The 20714-nt window shown below is 44.7% G+C and overlaps 1 protein-coding gene across 1 annotated transcript in view; it reads right to left on the bottom strand.

Annotated features, from left to right (window-relative positions):
- Positions 1–20714, bottom strand: part of LOC126159401 (solute carrier family 46 member 3-like) — a 544700-nt gene that overhangs the window by 185290 nt on the left and 338696 nt on the right. The window lies entirely within an intron of this gene.

Here is a 20714-nt window from a genome sequence, read left to right as displayed (position 1 = left end):
TTTCCGTAAGCTTACTTGTCCTATCGTAACAATTTTTTATGCTTTCTGTCACTCACTCTCCTCAAAATTTATGTGATAAAAATGTTTCGATTTTAGCACGTGGTACAGTTACATCAGCTGTTTCTATGGCTATAGACTGCACGGTGTATCACTGCCATCAAGGGGTAGTTTTCTCAATTTGAATTCAAACATGAATTTTGCTCTGTCAGTTGCATGTTTATCCGTTACTGGTCACACAAGTCACATATAGTGTGCATACTATTTTATATATGACAACACCAAATGGCTATTTTTACGATAGTCAAAAAATGTTCAAATGTGTGTGAAACCTTATGGGACTTAACTGCTAAGGTCATCAGTCCCTAAGCTTACACACTACTTAACCTAAATTATCCTAAGGACAAACACACACAGACCCATGCCCGAGGGAGGACTCGAACCTCCGCCGGGACCAGCTGCACAGTCCTTGATTGCAGCGCCTTACACCGCTCGGCTAATCCCGAGCGGCTTACGATAGTCAATTTCAATTATGACTAAGCCTATTGGTGGCACATCATGATCAGCATGTAAAAGGGAAGTTTGGCTTATTTTAGTAATTGATAACTTTCGGGCTCTTCGAAATGTATCATTGCCCATGTTAGGCACTTGGCCAGTTTCCCACTCTGCTATGTTTTGCATGTGGCCCTTCAGCTTGAATTTATGATAACGAGTGGAAGTAATTTTATTGCGTATTGAGCGTTTGACTTCTACCTTCCGCAATTGCTGACTATTTTATTTGCGTGCGCGCACACATACACACACACACACACACACACACACACCACACACAGGTGTCGCTAGAGAAGTAATGACTAACGGGCTCGGAAGCTGCAGCATTAGAAAACTGCAGAGAAATGGAGGAGATAGAGAAGATCCAAAGAAGAGCGGCGCGTTTCGTCACAGGGTTATTTGGTAAGCGTGATAGCGTTACGGAGATGTTTAGCAAACTCAAGTGGCAGAGTCTGCAAGAGAGGCGCTCTGCATCGCGGTGTAGCTTGCTATCCAGGTTTCGAGAGGGTGCGTTTCTGGATGAGGTATCCAATATATTGCTTCCCCCTACTTATACCTCCCGAGGAGATCACGAATGTAAAATTAGAGAGATTCGAGCGCGCACGGAGGTTTTCCGGCAGTCGTTCTTCCCGCGAACCATACGCGAGTAGAACAGGAAAGGGACGTAATGTCAGTGGCACGTAAAGTGCCCTCCGCCACACACCATTGGGTGGCTTGCGGAGTATAAATGTAGATGTAGAATTTGGGTTGGAGGGGAAGTGTGCTCGGATGGCCGAGGCGCTCAAGGAAAGTGCTCTCGTAATTGGTGAATCTGGGCTCGAGATCTGGTCTGGTACAAATTTTCATCTGTTACCTCTGATATGTTAGAATGTACAAATGTGGCTATTTTCATTAAAACATTTGGATGGTAAGCTCTATAATAACCTTTGGTGTGTTTCATGGTTTTATGAGAGAAGATTGGTTCAAGTGACTCTGAGCACTATGGACTTAACATCTGAGGTCATCAGTCCCCTAGAAGTACTGAAACCTAACTAACCTAAGGACATCACACACATCCATGCCCGAAGCAGTATTCGAACCTGCGACCGTAGTAGTCGCGCGGTTCCAGACTGAAGCGCCTAGAACCGCTCGGCCACACTAGCCGGCTATGAGAGAAGACAATGGTAAAAAATACGAAATAAGGGCAATATTTTTGCGGAAAACTATTTCTTGGATATTTCCGCAACTGATGGACGCGCTTCACAAGTGACTCAAAGTAATTGTAAATAGTTTTGTGATCACTTTACTTCGCCAGAAGTATCTGTTCCTTGGCAGTATGACCGTACATAGAAACTTTTGTCAGTAATTTTTTTCTTTATATAAATGGGTAGCTCAGGCGGTGGAGCGCTTGGCTGCATAGGGCAAAGGTCGCGAGTTCCAATCTCTTCCTGGCGCGCAGTTTTAATCTCCCAGGAAGTTTCATATCAGCGCACACTCCGCTGCAGAGTGAAAATTATATTCTGGCTATGTTTTTTTACAACTTACGTTTTGAAATTTTTAATGTAAATAGACATATTTCAGTACTGTGTGAACATGTACAACAAAATAATTTTTCTAACAATTTGGTATATAATTTTAATTCACATACACTGCTGCTATGCGTAGTATAGATGTTTGCATTTTTTCGCCAGACGTTGGTCTGGTGCATCTTGGCGTCAAAACGTCACACATTTCCAGCCGTAATCTCCCTTTTATTTGGCGATCACTGTCACATTCCAATTTTTTTCGTACGGCGCGGGTCGTCATTCTACCAACGAAATTAGTTTCTCGCCGGTCGGTGTGGCCGAGCGGTTCTGGGCGCTTCAGTCTGGAACTGCACGACTGCTACGGTCGCAGGTTCGAATCCTGCTTCGGACACGGATGTGTGTAATGTCCTTAGTTTAGTTAGGTTTACGTTCTAGGGGACTGATGACCTCAGATGTTAAAGGGGGTAGGACGTCAAACGGGCCGACTTGGAGCAGGAGAGGCACCACAGGACATTTTAATTTCTACTGTCTATACTCTTACAAGTAAATTCATAAAACTTTGTCAGCGTGACCAGGAAGGATTCACGATTCACATTCATAGCAGCGGAAGTTCAAAAACGTAACAAAATAATTTTTTTTAATGTGAAATTTCATCATTTTTTCACTTACTATTGGCTGCATTTGTTGCTATAGGTACACTTTTCTTCATAAGTAAGAGAGACTGTTCATCGTCGTAACGAAACGATTCTGTGGTCGGCCGTATAGAAGGGTCGTTCATGTGTGCCTAGCTTTATTTACTGTGAAACTGGGTGAGTAACACGAGTAATGGTGTGAATGGAAAGAAAACGTCCACAAATGTTCCATGCCGCCGGTTCGGATGACAAATGAGGACAACATTCAAAGGTTTGTTTGTCTAGTTTGGCAGCGAACCAGTCTAAGAGTGACATTAGGAATTTCATAATTAGTGAAACTGTCACTTGATAATTTGTTTACTCTATGACAAACGTGAGAAGTAGTGCTGAATTTGCTTGGTTCGAACTTTATGTGTGCTACCAAATCTAAGTTGTGCTGTTTTAATTGAACTACCTGGAAAGTCAACTTGCAATTCTGTTTCAATAACCCAAAGTTGGTTTTAATGTATGTTTTAATCTGCCTTGGCTTTCGGCTAACTGAAAACGCAAGGTTACGTTTTCCGTAATTTATACGGTTAACAGAAAAAGTTATCAGTGTTTCTTTAGAAGAAGACTAAGAATCTGACGAGGAACCACATGGAGTTGTTCTCAAACCAAAATCTAGGGAAAAAGTAAGCAATCAACGAGATGGCAATATGCAAAAAATTTTATACAGAAAGCAAAGGTTATGTTAGTTTTCTTATGAAAATATTCAAAGGCGTTAGTTTAAAAGATCAGGTGTCATTTTTTTTAATGAAGAAGATGTTGATCCAAAGCTTTAAGCTACTTCTAGGCGTATCTACGACTTGATGCCTGTGACTGAAAGTTGTACAAAAGTATATTGATTTCATAACCCTCAATTAAATAACCTCCTCTGCAGAGTGAATAAAAACACCAAGTTCTTACCTTTTTTTTAATCACATGAAATCATGAACTATGCCCCGAAATTGTAAAGTCAGGAACGAGACCCATCATGCAATATGATTTTGATTTCCATTTTTCTTTTTAAAATTATCAGTTTCTTTTTTTTTTTCTATAGGTGAAAGCTGTTTCTGTTCACCTCATATCACGTTACTGTTTCTTCCGTACAGACGCTCACAGTAAAACATCTTCATCCTCATTGTGAAGATGCATCTCTCTGGTTCCCCAGTTGGAGGTATGTGCCAAGTAGAAACAGAAATGGTCCAAATGTGGAACCCTGTGGAACGCTTTTGGGTGATTGATCGTAGAGCGGCTCCTTTCGATTGAGAGTCACTGACTGAACGTTTGTGTGTATGTGTGTAGGTGTGTATGTGAGAGAGAGCACTAGGACGCTAACGGCGTTACTGTGGCACTGCCCGTGTGCAGTGTGTTGTTGGCCCATGAATTAATGTGCAAATGATACCCCTGCCTGCCGATGCAAATGATACCCCTGCCTGCCGATGGCCTTCTACAAAGCGATACGCCATCGCCCTCATTCCCTCCCCCCACCCCTTCCCCACTACTACCATTTATACATAATGTACATAAACGCGCCAAGGAAGAATGTCTCACTGAAACAAAAACGACATATCGAAATAAATGACAGGTGACAGAAAATGAAGGAAAATCGCTCATTGGAGCGACGGGGTGATATTTCCAGTATGCGAAACAACTTACTACTCTTCTGTCAGTTTTGTAACTTCGGTCCCCTGAAGGGACAAAGCGTGCTGAGTGACTGGAAAACTGCACAATTCATTCCTATTTTCACGAAGGCTCATCAAACACAAACAAACGGCGTCCGACGCTCGTGGTCTCGCGGTAGCGTTCTCGCTTCCCGAGGACGGGGTCCCGGGTTCGATTGCCGGCGGGGTCAGGGATTTTTCACCTGCCTCGAGATGACTGGGTGTTTGTGTTGTCCTCATCATTTCATCATCATCCAGGAAAGTGGCGAAATTGGACTGAGCAAAGATTGGATAATTGTACGGGCGCTGATAACCACGCAGTTGAGCGCCCCACAAACCAAACATCATCATCCACAAACAAACGGACACAACTATATGGCTACATCTCTGACGTCCGTTCGTTGTAGTATTTTAGTAAACATTTTTATTAAATTTCTGGAGACCGAGGATATCTTCTCTAGGAATCAACATGGATTACGAAAACATCTGTCAAGTGGAACATAGCTCGTTCTGTTCGTCCACGTGAACCTGAAGATGATAGATACCATCACCCAGGTTCATGCGGTATTCCTTGACTTCCAGAAGAATCTGGACATAGTTCGCCACAAAATGGCTCTGAGCACTATGGGACTCAACATCTTAGGTCATAAGTCCCCGACAACTTAGAACTACTTAAACCTAACTAACCTAAGGACATCACACACACCCATGCCCGAGGCAGGATTCGAACCTGCGACCGTAGCAAGGTCGCCACAGTCGCATTATGAACAAAATATGAGCTTTCGCACTATTAGACCAATTTTTTGGTTTGAATGAAGAGTTACTTGCAAGTAGGGCACAATACGTGCTACTTAATGGAGAGAAACCTTCATATGTAAAACTAATTCGGGCATACATTGATGAATAAAATGTTCTCGGATTTCCAACCGCGTCAATTAAAGACGCAGTAGGTCTCAGAACACCCGGTGTCTACGAAATACCTTGTGAGTGTGGCCAGAAGTACATCGGACAAACAGTGCGCACTGTGGGACAACGCAGGAAAGAACATGAGAGGTATTATCTCCTACGCTATCCAGAGAAATCTGCGTTAGCTGAGCGTGCGTGAGAAAACGGCCACCACATAAAATTTGACGATACCTCTGTCGTGGCTCGCACTAACGGCTTCTGGCACAGTTTAATACAGGAAGCAATTAAAATAAAAATTACCACAAGCACCCTGAATATAGGCGGTGTCTTGCAGCTCAGCGCTGCGTGGTGTCCAGCGATCGCGCGGTTGAAGAGGACACATCGAACGCCGACTCAAAACATGCCCATATATGGCAATGTCACGGGCACCAGTGACGTCACAGCCGGCAGCTAGCGTATATGGGGGCCCACCAACAGCCCACCGGCAGTCATAACGCTTGACAATGGCCAAAGTGTGCTTGGACGAAAGCTCGTGTAGTTTTAAGCAATTGACGCGGTTGGAAGCCCGAGAACATTTTATTCAGTGTTATCGCCGCGAGACTCTGCATTCATACACACATCGATGAAGTGTTGTAGGGCTTTTATAATGCAATATACAGGGTTTAACAAAAATGTACGGCACAAATTGCACTATACCTTCCTCGGAAGTAGACGAAGAAATTATGTTAAATGAAAATGGGTCTGGAAAAGCTTTGTTACAACTCATTTTCTCCAACTCATTAATCATGGGAAAGAAGCACAAACAGAATGCACGAGCATACCACATGTAACTCTTCCTCACGAGAGATGTTCAATATACTCCCCGTGAGCATTGGTACAAGCTTCAACCCGCCTTCTTAGTGAATCTGGGATGCGTTGATGTATCCCTGGAATGCTGCCGTATGCTTTCGCAGCCTTCCATAATACGGACATGGAGATTCTGAACATCCTGTACTGGGGTTCCGCGCACAGGAGTTTTCAAATACCCCCACAAATAGAAGTCCAGTGAGTTTAGATCCAGAGACCCTGAAGGTCAGTTAACTGGTCCATCTCTATCTCTCCATCTGTCACCGAACCTGTTTTTTTAGAAGCCGATGGACATTAATCTTCCACCTGAGCTGTTAGCAGATGAGCCTTTAGCTGTGCGACAAAACGAGTACTTGATGCACGATTGAGCACCTCCTTATTTTAATGTTGATGGCCGTCGGCCTCTAAATAACACATTCGGTGACAAATGGATAGGTAGAGATGGACCAATCACCTAGCCTCCACGCTCTCCTGACCTAAACCTACATGATTTTTATTTGTGGAGGCATTTGAAAGCTCTTGTGTTTGGAACTCTACAAGATGTTAAGAGTCTTCGCGTCCATATTCTGGAAGGCTGCGAAATCATACAGAATACTCCAGAGATACGAGGTACATTCAAGTTCTAAGGCCTCCGATTTTTTTTCTAATTAACTACTCACCTGAAATCGATGAAACTGGCGTTACTTCTCGACGTAATTGCCCTGCAGACGTACACATTTTTCACAACGCTGACGCCATGATTCCATGGCAGCGGCGAAGGCTTCTTTAAGAGTCTGTTTTGACCACTGGGAAATCGCTGAGGCAATAGCAGCACGGCTGGTGAATGTGCGTTCACGGAGTGTGTCTTTCATTGTTGAAAAAAGCCAAAAGTCACTAGGAGCCGGGTCAGGTGAGTAGGGAGCATGAGGAATCACTTCAAAGTTGTTATCACGAAGAAACTGTTGCGTAACGTTAGCTCGATTTGCGGGTGCGTTGCCTTGGTGAAACAGCACACGCGCAGCCCTTCCCGGACGTTTTTGTTGCAGTGCAGGAAGGAATTTATTCTTCAAAACATTTTCGTAGGATGCACCTGTTACTGTAGTGCCCTTTGGAACGCAATGGGTAAGGATTACGCCCTCACTGTCCCAGAACATGGACACCATCATTTTTTCAGCACTGGCGGTTACCCGAAATTCTTTTGGTGGCGGTGAATCTGTGTGCTTCCATTGAGCTGACTGGCGCTTTGTTTCTGGATTGAAAAATGGCATCCACTGCTCATCCAATGTCACAACCGACGAAAAGAAAGTCCCATTCGTGCTGTCGTTGCGCGTCAACATTGCTCGGCAACATGCCACACGGGCAGCCGTGTGGTCGTCCGTCAGCATTCGTGGCACCCACCTGGATGACACTTTTCGCATTTTCAGGTCGTCATGCAGGATTGTGTGCACAGAACCCACAGAAATGCCAACTCTGGAGGCGATCTGTTCAACAGTCATTCGGCGATCCCCCAAAACAATTCTCTCCACTTTCTCGATCGTGTCGTCAGACCGGCTTGTGCGAGCCCGAGGTTGTTTCGGTTTGTTGTCACACGATGTTCTGCCTTCATTAAACTGTCGCACCCACGGACGCACTTTCGACACATCCATAACTCCATCACCACATGTCTCCTTCAACTGTCGATGAATTTCAGTTGGTTTCACACCACGCAAATTCAGAAAACGAATGATTGCACGCTGTTCAAGTAAGGAAAACGTCACAATTTTAAGTATTTAAAACAGTTCTCATTCTCGCCGCTGGCGGTAAAATTCCATCTGCCATATGGTGCTGCCATCTCTGGGACGTATTGACAATGAACGCGGCCTCATTTTAAAATAATGCGCATGTTTCTATCGCTTTCCAGTCCAGAGAAAAAAAATCGGAGGCCTTAGAACTTGAATGTACCTCATACATCAAAGGATCAGCGATTCACAACGCCAGCGAGTTGATGCATATGTTAATGCTCACGGAGGGCGTACTGAACATCGAATGTTTTTTATTCTTTAGACGATGACTGGTCTCAGTCCGTAATGATCGTCCTCAGATCTTATTTACAGATTCGGACTGAAATCGGTCATCGACTAAAGAACTGATATTGTGATAAAAGACTGGAATAAAAAACATTTGACAGTATTGGATCACTGTTTGTATACGTGACCATGTCGCAGTTGGTGGTACTGAACATCTCCGGTGAGAAACAGTTGCATGTGGTATGCTGGAGCGTTCTGTACTTCCCTTATCTATATAAACGATTTGGGAGACAATCTGAGCAGCCGTCTTAGGCTATTTGCAGACGACGCTGTCTTTTATCGACTAAGAAAGTCATCACAAGATCAAAACAAATTGCAAAACAAGTTAGAAAAGATATCTGTTGGTGCGAAAACTGACCCTAAATAACGAAAAGTCTAAGGTCATTCACATGAGAGCTAAAAGGAATCCGTTAAAATTCGGTTACACGATAAATCAGTCAAATCTAAAAGCCGTAAATGCAACCAAATATCTAGGAATTACAATTACGAACAACTTAAATTGGAAGGAACACACAGAAACTGTTGTGGGGAAGGCAAACCAAAGACTGCGTTTCATTGGCAGGACACTTGGAAAATGTAACAGACCTACTAAGGAGACTGCATACACTACGCTTGTCCGTCCGTCCTCTTTTAGAATACTGCTGCGCGGTGTGGGATCCTTACCAGATAGGACTGACGGAGTACATCGAAAAAGTTCAAAGAAGGGCAAGCACGTTTTGAATTATAGCGAAATAGAGCAGAGAGTGTCACTAAAATAATATAGGATTTGGGGTGGACATCATTAGAACAAAGGCTTTTTCGTTGCGGCGGAATCTTCTCAAATTTCTCCTCCGAATGTGAAAATATTCTGGCCTACATAGCGAGAAACGATCAGCATGATAAAATAAGGGAAATCTGAGCTCCTACGGAAATACACAGGTGTTAGTTTTTTTCCGCGCGCTATACGAGATTGGAATGAGGGAGAATTGCGACGGTGGTTAGATGAACTCTCTGCCAGGCACTTAAATGTGATTTGCAGAGTAACGCTGTAGATGTAGATGTAGATTATTAATGAGTTGGAGAAAATGAGTTGTAACATGGAAACAAAGCGTTTCCACATCCATGTTCATACAACATAATTTCTTCGACTACGTGTGAAGAATTTGTCCTGCAATTTCTGCCGCACATTTTATTTTTTTAGATCCTGTTTACAGACAGTGCTTGATTTGTGTCAGAACGCACCGGTAGTTCGTAGCGAAACCTCTGACGAAGAAAACAAATTAGAACCGCAGGTTCTGAGACGTGGTACGTCAGATGTTTTGGGGGAAAAGACGTTGAGACACTTGCAGTTCGTTTTCAGTTGAACCAACAAGACACGATTAAAACACTTCGTGAGAATGTCTTTGAGAGTTGAGGGAATTTTTTGTGGAAATCGCGAAAACTAACCAAAGTTCAAATGGTTCAAGTGGGTCTAAGCACTGTGGGACTTAACATCTGAGGTCATCAGTCCCCTAGACTTAGAACTACTTAAACCTAACTAACCTAAGGACATGACACACATCCATGCCCGAGGCAGGATTCGAACCTGCGACCGAAGCAGCAGCGCGGTTCTGGATGAAAGCGCCTAGAACCGCTCGGCCATAGCGGCCGGCCAAAGCAAAATATGCCAACGATTAGCTTCTGCTGACAACTGCCATACAGACAGTTCCAGTGCCTTCAAGAGAATGATAACCTGATCATTGCTGACAACAGAGCCTCTTTGTTGACAAAAACTGTTTCTTCACTACTATTTGTGAAGTGGAATGGCCCACCACTGACTCGATTTGACCTTTCGAAGTACGTGGAATCTTAGCTGCTTCCTGAACGACTCTCCCTTATGGACACCAGCACCAGGGAAAGCTAGAGAGAGAGATACGTTATGTACAACGAAATCCTTTCAAAGCTTTGGGCAGATATATGAATTGTAAGTTTTTTCCCTCATTTTCAACATCTCGTATTTCAAATTTACATGTTCATCTTACTGTAATTTATTTTTTAACAATCTTTAGTTGAAAAATAATTAATAAAACATGCAATAAAAGATCGTTGGTGCACATAAAAGCTTTTTTTTTTTTTTTTTTTTTTTTTTTTTTTTTTTTTTTTTTTTTTTGCAAATCAAGCTCTGTACATAAATGCCATACTGGATAATGTCTGATATTCCATGAGACTTTTCTCGGATGACGCTGTTGTGTACAGAGAAGTCATACTGCTACAAAACTGTACTGAGTTGCAGTACCTACAGAGCATCAACGCATGGTGCAGTGATTAGCAGGTAACTCTCAACATGAATGCACTGAAGCGCGAAAGGAATTGATATCGGCATGCATATTCAAATACAGAGATATGTAAACAGGCAGAATATGGCGCTGCGATCGGCAACGCCTATATAAGGCAACAAGTGTCTGGCGCAGTTGTTAGTTCGGTTACTGCTGCTACAATGACAGGTAATCAAGATTTAAGTGAGTTTGAACGTAGTGTTATAGTCGGCGCACAAACTATGAAACACAGCATCTCTGACATAGCGATGAAGTGGGGATTTTCCCGTATGACCATTTCACCAGTGTACCGTAAATATCAGGAATCAGGTAAAACATTAAAGCTACGACATCTCTGCGGCTGGAAAGAGATCGTGCAAGGACGGGGCCAACGCTGACTGAAGAAAGTCGCTCAACGTGACAGAAGTGCAACTCTTCCTGAAATTGCTGCAGATTTCAATGCCGGATCGTCAGCAAGTGTCAGTGTGCGAACCATTCAACGAGACATCATCGATATGGGCTTTAGGAGCCGAAGGTCCACTCGTGTAGCCTTACTGACTGCACGACACAAAGCTTTATGCCTTGCCTGAGCCAATCAACACCAACATTGGACTGTCCACGACTGGAAACATGTTGCCTGGTCGGAAGAGTCTCGTTTCGAATTGTATCGAGTGGATGGACGTGTACGGGTATGGAGACAACGTCACGAATCCGTGGATCCTGCATGTCTGCAGGGGACTGTTCAAGCTGGTGGAGAACCTGTTATGGATACTCTGCTAATCACATTTAAGTGCCTGGCAGACGGTTCATCGAACCACCTTCACAATTCTCTATTATTCCAATCTCGTATAGCGCGAGGTAGGATGAACACGTATATCTTTCCGTACGAGCTCTTTATCTTTGTGATCGTTCCTCCCTATGTAAGTCGGTGTCAACAAAATATTTACCCATTCGGAGGAGAATGTTGGTGATTGGAATTTCGTGAGAAGATTCCATCGTAACGAAAAACGCCTTTCTTTGAATGATGTCCATCCCAAATCCTGTATCATTTCTGTGACTCTCCCATATTTCGCGATAATACAAAACGTGCTGCCTTTCTTACAACTTTTCCGATGTACTCAGTCAGTCCTATCTGGTAAGGATCCCACACCGCGCAATAGTATTCTAAAAGAGGACGGACAAGCGTAGTGTAGGCAGTCTCCTTAGTAGGTCTGTTACATTTTCTAAGTGTCCTGCCAATGAAACGCAGTCTTTGGTTAGCCTTCCCCACAACATTTTCTGTGTGTTCCTTACAATTTCAATTGTTCGTAATTGTAATTCCTAGGTATTTAGGTGAATTTACGGCTTTTAGATTAGACTCATTTGTCGTGTAACCGAAGTTTAACGCGTTCTTTTTAGCACTCATGTCAATGACCTCACACTTTTCGTTATTTAAGGTCATCTGCCACTTTACGCACCATTTCGATATTTCTTCTAAATCGTTTTGCAGTTTGTTTTGATCTTCTGATGACTTTATTAGTCGATAAACGACAGCGTCATCTGCCAACAACCGAAGACGGCTGCTCAGATTGTCTCCCAAATCGTTCATATAGATAAGGGACAGCAAACGGCCTATAACATTATCTTGGGGAACGCCAGAAATCACTTCTGTTTTACTCGATAACTTTCCGTCAATTAATATGAACTGTGACCTCTCTGACAGGAAATCACAGATCCAGTCACATAACTGAGACGACATTCCATAAGCACGCAATTTCAGTACGAGCCGCTTGTGTGGTACAGTGTCAAAAGCCTTCCGGAAATCCAGAAATACGGAATCGATCTGAAATCGATTGTTAGTAGCACTCAGCACTTCATGTGAATAAAGAGCTAGTTGTGTTTATGGTATAGGGCGTTTGCAATTGGAGTGATATGGGACCCTTGACACGTCTAGATACGACTCTGACAGGTGACACGTACGTAACCATCTAGTCTCATCACCTGCATCCATTCATGTCCATTGTGCATTCTGACGGACTTGGGCAATTCCAGCAGGACAATGCGAGCCCCTACACTTCCAGAATTGCTACAGAGTGGATTCAGGAATACTATTCTGAGTTTAAACACTTCCGCTGTCCACCAAACTCCCCAGACATCAACATTATTGAGCGTATTTGGGATGCCTAGAAACCTGCTGTTCAGAAAAGATCTCCATCCTCTCGTACTCTTGTAGATGTATGGACAGCCCTGCAGGATTCATGGCGTCAGTTCCCTTCAGCACTATTATGAAATCTGTCGAGTTCATGGCACGTAGTGTTGCGGCATTTCTGCGTGCTCGCGGGAGCCCTAGACGATATTAGGTAGGTGTACCAGTTTCTTTGGCTCTTCAGTGTAAATGTAAAGTACTGCGTGTAACTACACACAATGACCCATTACTGTATCATTATACGATTTTAAAATAATCGCTGAACGCAGCGACGTAGATTAAATATCTAGGTGTATGTGCAGTGGAAGCACCACGTAAGTCTAATCGCAGGTACGGCAGACGCCAGACTGAAATTCATTGGAAGAATCCTTAGGATCGTAAGGAAATAAAATACCTGCAGCCGTCCTTGTGATGTCATTTCGGCGCATTAATGCACTGTCTTCAGGCCTTCAGCTGTCAACTGATAGTTGGAGAGACGACATCCCAACTGTAGGTAGTCTGCGTAAACCAGTTATGTTGGCCGCTGATGCATCGTGTGTGCGGGTGGCCCTTCACCATCAACTAAGGCCTGAAGATGGCGCACTGAAGCGCCGACACTGGCAGCCATGAAATTGACGACATCATGTAGAAGCTCCAGGCAAGTGGCCCGCCAGCATGGTGTAAGCCAGAGTACGATTATGTCTAGCCTGCATGACAGACGCTACTAAACCTATCACCTGCAATCCCACGCAGGCACACTTTGAACATCTGTTGCGGCATTGGTGCGATGCATCTCTGTACTGTGTTCTGGGACGATTTCTTGTCGTTCCACGCACACCTTCCATTTCAGTCAATATCAGGAATCTGGTAAAACATCAAATTTCCGACATCGATGCGGCTGGAAAAAGATCCTGCAAAGACGGGGCCAACGATCGCTGAAGAAAATCGCTCAACGTGACAAAAGTGCAACCCTTCCTGAAATTCCTGCAGATTTCAGTGCTCCATCGTCAGCAAGTGTCAGCGTGCGAACCGTTCAACGAAACATCGTCGATATGGGCTTTCGGAGCCGAAGGTCCACTCGTGTAGCCTTACTGACTGCACGGCACACTCATTGAAAAGACCTTTTTTCCTCCATTTCCGATCAGGAATCCACCCGTGGCCGTCCACTGTGGCCGAGCGGTTCTAGGCGCTTCAGTCCGGAACCGCGCAACTGCTGCGTCGCAGGTTCGAATCCTGCCTCGGGCATGGATGTGTGTGATGTCCTTAGGTTAGTTAGGTTTAAGTAGTTCTAAGTCTAGGGAACTGATGGCCTCAGATGTTAAGTTTCATAGTGCTTAGATTCACCTTCAAAGGTCCGGCACACAGTTTTAATCTGCCAAGAAGTTTCATATCAGCGCACACTCCGCTGCAGAGTGAAAATCTCATCCTGGAATTTTCAACCTGTTCAAATTGGTTCAAGTGGCTCTAAGCACTTGCATGTTTGCGTGCGGATCGCTTCGGTGAATTCAAAATCGCAAGTTTCAATTTCTCAACGTTTTCTGCTGACTTTGTGGCTCTTGACGGCCCTGGCTTCTTTTCTGCACACTACCAGTATCCACAGACGTGTCCATCGACACAACAATAGATTTTTTTTCTAAGAAAGACGACTTGCACCCGCGATATTAAATTGTTCCCCGAATACAGGTTCTTCTTCTTTTTCTTAGGACTACATGTCAGAATTATTAAAAGAGCCGTCAGTCCAGCAGTCGTCTTAGCTCGTTACTGGACGATTTCCGAATTGCTCTTCAACAGTGGGAAGCAAGGAGGTGCTTAAAACATCAATGTAGGCCTGTGCTGTGATAGTGCCACGCAAAACAACAAGGGTTACAAGCCACGTCCATGAAAAACACGACCATACCATAACACTACTGCCTCCGAATTTTACTGTTGGCGCTACACACGCTGGCAGTATGCTCGTCCTCTGATTTCTGTAACTTCCCCATTCCAAGAAATAGTGATGCTTTGTGAGCCGTGGTAAGAATTGCTGTTTTGAAGAGCGCGCCGCAGCGCGTAGTGTGAAGCACTCGCCCTCCGTTTCTGGCGGTGGCGCCGCTGTGGCAGTCGCAGCTTTGGTGTCTCCCTCTGGGGGGAAAGGGGAAAGGTCGCCTGTTCACCGGCATTTAAGGGGCGCTACGAGCTCGCCAGTCGGTCAGTCTGGGTCAGTCTCTCGTCCCCAGCTTGCTAGTCTGTCTCTCGTCCGCATTTGTTAGGCAGTTAGTGCCTGTCTGTCGTTCGGATCACCTTTTAAAGCCGGCAAAATGAGAGTCTTTCCACTCCGCCAGTAAGAGAACTCAGCGAGTGGTCACCCGGTCGGGGCTGAGTTCCTGCATCTGAGTCTGCGCGTTAGGCCGCCAGTCTGCTCGAGTTTGCTCAGGCAACGGTCATTGGCGGTTGGATCGATCATTTGGTCGGTCGCGCACTGAGGCACGAGATGACTTGTCCGCCTTGAGCGTCGGCGCATGTGAGGTCGCCACGTGAGTCCAGTGGGCCGCGCCGTATAGCGGGGGGTAGTGGCTTCGCGGCCGACACCAGAGCAGCAGGAGTCAACCCGCGACATGGGTCTGGCCGGTGCGAGCTGCGACGCCGTGAGACGGGAGATCGGCGCGCCTTCCTGCGTCCGTTGGAGCGGCTGGCAGCGGACGGTTCGGGAGAGCGATTTGGGGGTGCTGCGCCAGGTCTTCGCCAGACATCGCAGTTTATTAGAACCTAAGTGATTCGTGAGATGTTGTTTCATGTACGTGTTAAATACTACTTGTTTTCTTGGTGGGGTCACCAGCCGTTTTGCTTTGGGGTCGTTCCAGCATTCTTCTCCGTTTGCCCACCCGCGGGAAGGTGGTTGTTTATAAATTGGGTGGTCCGTTTTTCCCTTGTAGAGTAGGGGCGGGTTAGAGCAAGCTGCGGTTCGGGTTGTTCGGTAATCTCCCTATCAATCTACCGTACGTTAGTAGCTGCCTCTGTCATGTTTGTCGGATTTGGTGTGTTAACGAATTTATTGCTTAGAGTGTAACGGCCTAATACCTGAAATATGTTTTGATCCTTGGAAACTTTGATATTATTGTCTATGGTCTTGAGAGGCGGTATCTGTGTACTGTAGAGCATCTTAACTATTGTTTCGCCAACTTTGTAGAATTTTATACAGGGTGTTACAAAAAAGTACGGCCAAACTTTCAGGAAACATTCCTCACACACAAGAAAAGATGTTATGTGGACATGTGTCCGGAAACGCTTAATTTCCATGTTAGAGCTCATTTTAGTTTCGTCCACCTACGCTCAGTGGAGCACGTTATCATGATTTCATACGGGATACTCTACCTGTGATGCTAGAACATGTGCCTTTACAAGTACGACACAACATGTGGTTCATGCACGATGGAGCTCCTGCACATTTCAGTAAGTGTTCGTACGCTTCTCAACAACAGATTCGGTGACCGATGGATTGGTAGAGGCGGACCAATTCCGTGGCCTCCACGCTCTCCTGACCTCAACCCTCTCGACTTTCATTTATGGGGACATTTGAAAGCTCTTGTGTACGCAACCCCGGTACCAAATGTAGAGACTCTTCGTGGTCGTATTGTGGACGGCTGTGATACAATACGCCATTCTCCAGGGCTGCATCAGCGCATCAGGGATTCCGTGCGACGGAGGGTGGATGCACGTATCCTCGCTAACGGAGGATATTTTGAACATTTCCTGTAACAAAGTGTTTTCACGCTCGTACGTTCTGTTCCTGTGTGTTTCCATTCCATGATTAATGTGATTTGAAGAGAAGTAATAAAATGAGCTCTAACATGGAAAGTAAGCGTTTCCGGACACATGTCCACATAACATATTTTCTTTCTTTGTCTGTGAGGAATGTTTCTTGACTGTTTGGCCGTACCTTTTTGTAACACCCTGTATAAGATTGCATTTCACGGGCTTTTATTTAAATGATCAGTTTGGTATATAAAGTTGCCACCCTTTCACCGTAAGACTTTTCTTAGAAGTTGAAATCAAGTTGCTCCTTCGGTGGCAAGGTTAATATTTTAATTGTTAGTGTTTGGTACCATTCCCATCCCTCCTACGGGGGGTGGGGGGGGGTGCACAGTTTGTGTGCTTGTGTAAATTGTTAAAACTTTTAGTTTAAAGTTATCTGGTGTGTTACAGATTTGCACCAGTGTAGTCTTTCAGAGGCTGTTGTGAGCGGTCGTAACTACGGCCGTGTCAAAAGGGAGCGGCAAAGTTCTCTGCCTGAAAGCTCATACAGTCAAAACTTCTTTCTGCCTCTGAATAAATTTTAATTTTGATATTTAGAGGGTGCTTTCTGATTATGATTTTAAATCTGTTTCTTTTAAAATATGCTTTTAGGAACTATTAAAGTGAATAAAATCTCCATTTGTTAAAAGGAATTTGGTTATGATTTCATCAGTTACTCCCTGCCAACTACTTCCTTGCTTACGTAGTGTGATTAAATGTGTTAATGTTCTTGATGAATCGCCAGTAAATAAAATAAATTCTTAAGAATATTCTTTGAAAATAAATCACGGTTCACTTTGATTTCTGTCAGTGCAAGATTCTTACGTCGCCAGCAGCTCGTGGTCTCGCGGTAGCGTTCTCGCTTCCCGCGCACAGGGTCCCGGGTTCGATTGCCGGCGGGGTCAGGGATTTTTCTCTTCCTCGTGATGACTGGGTGTTATGTGTCTCTCATCATCATTTTCATTATCATTGATCCGCAAGTCGCCGAAGTGGCGTCAACTAAAAAGGACTTGCAATACGGCGGCCGAACTCCCCCGCATGGGGCCTCCCGGCCAACAATGCCATACGATCATTTCATTTCATTCTTACGTCGCGTCATTCCGCAGCCGGCCGGTCACGTGAAGACGTGGCCTTCAGCGTGCAAAACCTCTGTCCAGTGTCCGGCAACAACGCGTCGAATAAGCAGAAGCGGCGCGCGAGCTCCGCCGCGTAGTCACGCGTTGACATAACTCAGGCTTCTGCAGTGTAATACACGTAACCTGCGACGGCGTAATACGTAGGCGGATGTTTGGCGTCCCGCGAGTCGTCCTTTTGCGTGGAACCGTGCGGCGTACACGTACGGCACTGACCTTCGCCACTGAGGAGCGGGGCTGGCGCGTCTTCCAGTGGAGGAGGAATCGCCAGCTCCTCCTCGGCGACGTTTCTCGCAGAAGTCACCTCCATCATAGTCGCGGCCTCAATAGCGGCTGCGATCGTGAAAAAAATATGTGCCTCTGCTCAATGTGAGTTGCGTGCGCGTCACATGCTGGATCTAGCAGAGGAAAGTCTTTCAACACACACAGAAATTTTTGCCCGCAGAGTAATACTGTTTGCCGGCCGCGGTGGTCTAGCGGTTCTGGCGCTGCAGTCTGGAACCGCGGGACTGCTACGGTCGCAGGTTCGAATCCTGCCTCGGGCATGGGTGTGTGTGATGTCCTTAGGTTAGTTAGGTTTAAGTAGTTCTAAGTTCTAGGGGACTTATGACCTAAGATGTTGAGTCCCATAGTGCTCAGAGCCATTTGAACCATTTAGTAATACTGTTTGGCTATGGTATGTGTTGTGTACATAGTTCCGTGTAGTCAGCACGTACACAACTTTCCCACTAGAGCGCGCCTCACTAAGCACAACAGCGCAGGCGCAGCGCTCGTCCGTCTCCGCACTACGAGATGGCGCTGCCTTAGAGATGGACCAAATTCTGCTTCCGCCGATCCACGTATTAATATGTAATGCAGCCAATGAGATCGCTGCTAACATAGAACCTTTTCTCCTCGCGGTTCACACTCGCGCAGTGATACATGAACGCTCGAGGTATTGTAACGAGTGTACAGACCTCCGATTAGTCAGCCTGCATTTGTCTGCATTAGTCTGTACCAGTCTGTACGAGTTCTACATTTGTCTGTACCAGTCTATAGTCAAGATTCAGTCTGCACCTAATAAGATTATCATATTCCTGTACGTAGCCATGAAGAGAAATGTATAGACATTTGGTCATGTATCAGACATATATGTGAGAATAAGATTAATGTACCAAGACCAAAGGAACTTCAGATGGTCAATTGTAAATAGCATCCAGAAACAAGTTAAGTAATTTTTATGCTTGTTATTATTTTAATAAATGTGTGTGAAAACTGATCAAGTTTTGTTTAAAATTGGTCACCGTCAATCTGCTGCTCTAAGCGTGCAAGTGGCATTTCTATCATCTGACCTAACGGCAGAAGATAAACACGCCACCATAAGACCTCGAGACATATTGCTGACACTCGCCTACTTCGTTAGAGCGACAAGTCAAATAATCTGATGGTGTGTGTACTGAAGGTCTTACAGTACGCACACCACAGTATGTGGAACAGGAGTGGGAGATTATAAATAATTTAACTGTGGGTTGGTCAGGTAGTCACATTTCTGTATTCTCTTATTTTACACTGAAGCGCCAAAGAAACTGGTATCGGCACGTGTATTCAAATACAGAGATTTGTAAACACGCAGAAAAATAGGATAAGCAACATTATTTCTCTACTAATAACCATTTGTGTGTGTGTGTGTGTGTGTGTGTGTGTGACTAGCGGTCAACGGCTCGGAGAAACCATTCCGAGGTATTCATTGTCAGTCACATTCGGTGATGGTACTAACAAGTCTCTCCTCCATGCCATCTTCTTTATATATTCTTGTTAAAAAGAATAACAACATCTTATTTATATGTCAACCTTACATTACTGTTATTTTGAAAAGTATCAAATGGTTCAAAGGGCTCTGAGCACTATGGGACTCAACTTTGAGGTCATTAGTCCCCTAGAACTTAGAACTAGTTAAACCTAAATAACCTAAGGACATCACACACATCCATGCCCGAGGCAGGATTCGAACCTGCGACCATAGCGGTCGCGCGGTTCCAGACTATAGCGCCTAGAACCGCTCGGCCACGCCGGCCGGCGATTGAGTGTGATTTTGCAGGTTTAGTCCTCGAAGTGTGTCAACATTTTTAGCGCTTTTGTTACATTAGTTTCTTTCAGTCTCTGTAAGGGTGCTGATAACCTCACCGTTGAGCGCCCGTAAACTCTAAACACACACACACACGGATACTGAGTCGTAGAAATCGACGATGGGCATAATATCAATCAAGGTGCATTGAAGTGTAATGATGATATCGAAAACAATGTAGAAATGTTGAATCGACAAAGTGATCGAAACGTCGTAACAAACGGAACTTTATAAATAAAAACAGCAGTATTGTGTATGTGCTGCAGTATTCATTTACTTTGTTAACAGGTTTTACGCTTATAACGTCATCAGTCGACAAAGAGGATACAAAATTCATCAGGTATGATTCAAATGGCTCTGAGCACTATGGGACTTAGCATCTGCGGTCATCAGTCTACATCTACATCCATACTCCGCAAGCCACCTGACGGTGTGTGGCGGAGGGTACCTTGAGTACCTCTATCGTTTCTCCCTTCTATTCCAGTCTCGTATTCTTCGTGGAACGAAGGATTGTTGGTATGCCTCTGTGTGGGCTCTAATCTCTCTGATTTTATCCTCATGGTCTCTTCGCGAGATGTACGTAGGAGGGAGCAATATACTGCTTGACTCCTCGGTGAAGGTATATCTCGAAACTTCAACGAAAGCCCCTACCGAGCTACTGAGCGTCTCTCCTGCAGAGTCTTCCACTGGAGTTTATCTATCATCTCCGTAACGCTTTGGCGATTACTATGTAACGAAGCGCGCTACTCTCCGTTGGATCTTCTCTATCTCTTCCATCAACCCTATCTGGTACGGTTCCCACACTGCTGAGCAGTATTCAAGCAGTGGGCGAACAGGTGTACTGTAACCTACTTCCTTTCTTTTCGGATTGAATTTCCTTACGACTCTTCCAGTGAATCTCAGTCTGGCATCTGCTTTACCGACGATCAACTTTATATGATCATTCCATTTTAAATCACTCCTAATGCCTATTCCCAGATAATTTATGGAATTAACTGCTTCCAGTTGCTGACCTGCTATATTGAAGCTAAATGATAAAGGATCTTTTTTTCTATGTATTCGCAGCACATTACACTTGTCTACATTGAGATTCATTTGTCATTC

This window comes from Schistocerca cancellata, unplaced genomic scaffold (genome assembly GCF_023864275.1).
Source record: "Schistocerca cancellata isolate TAMUIC-IGC-003103 unplaced genomic scaffold, iqSchCanc2.1 HiC_scaffold_1132, whole genome shotgun sequence".
Lineage (NCBI taxonomy): Eukaryota > Metazoa > Arthropoda > Insecta > Orthoptera > Acrididae > Schistocerca > Schistocerca cancellata.
The sequence above is the reverse complement of the archived record's forward strand: the minus strand, read 5'-3'. Positions and strand labels throughout refer to the sequence as shown.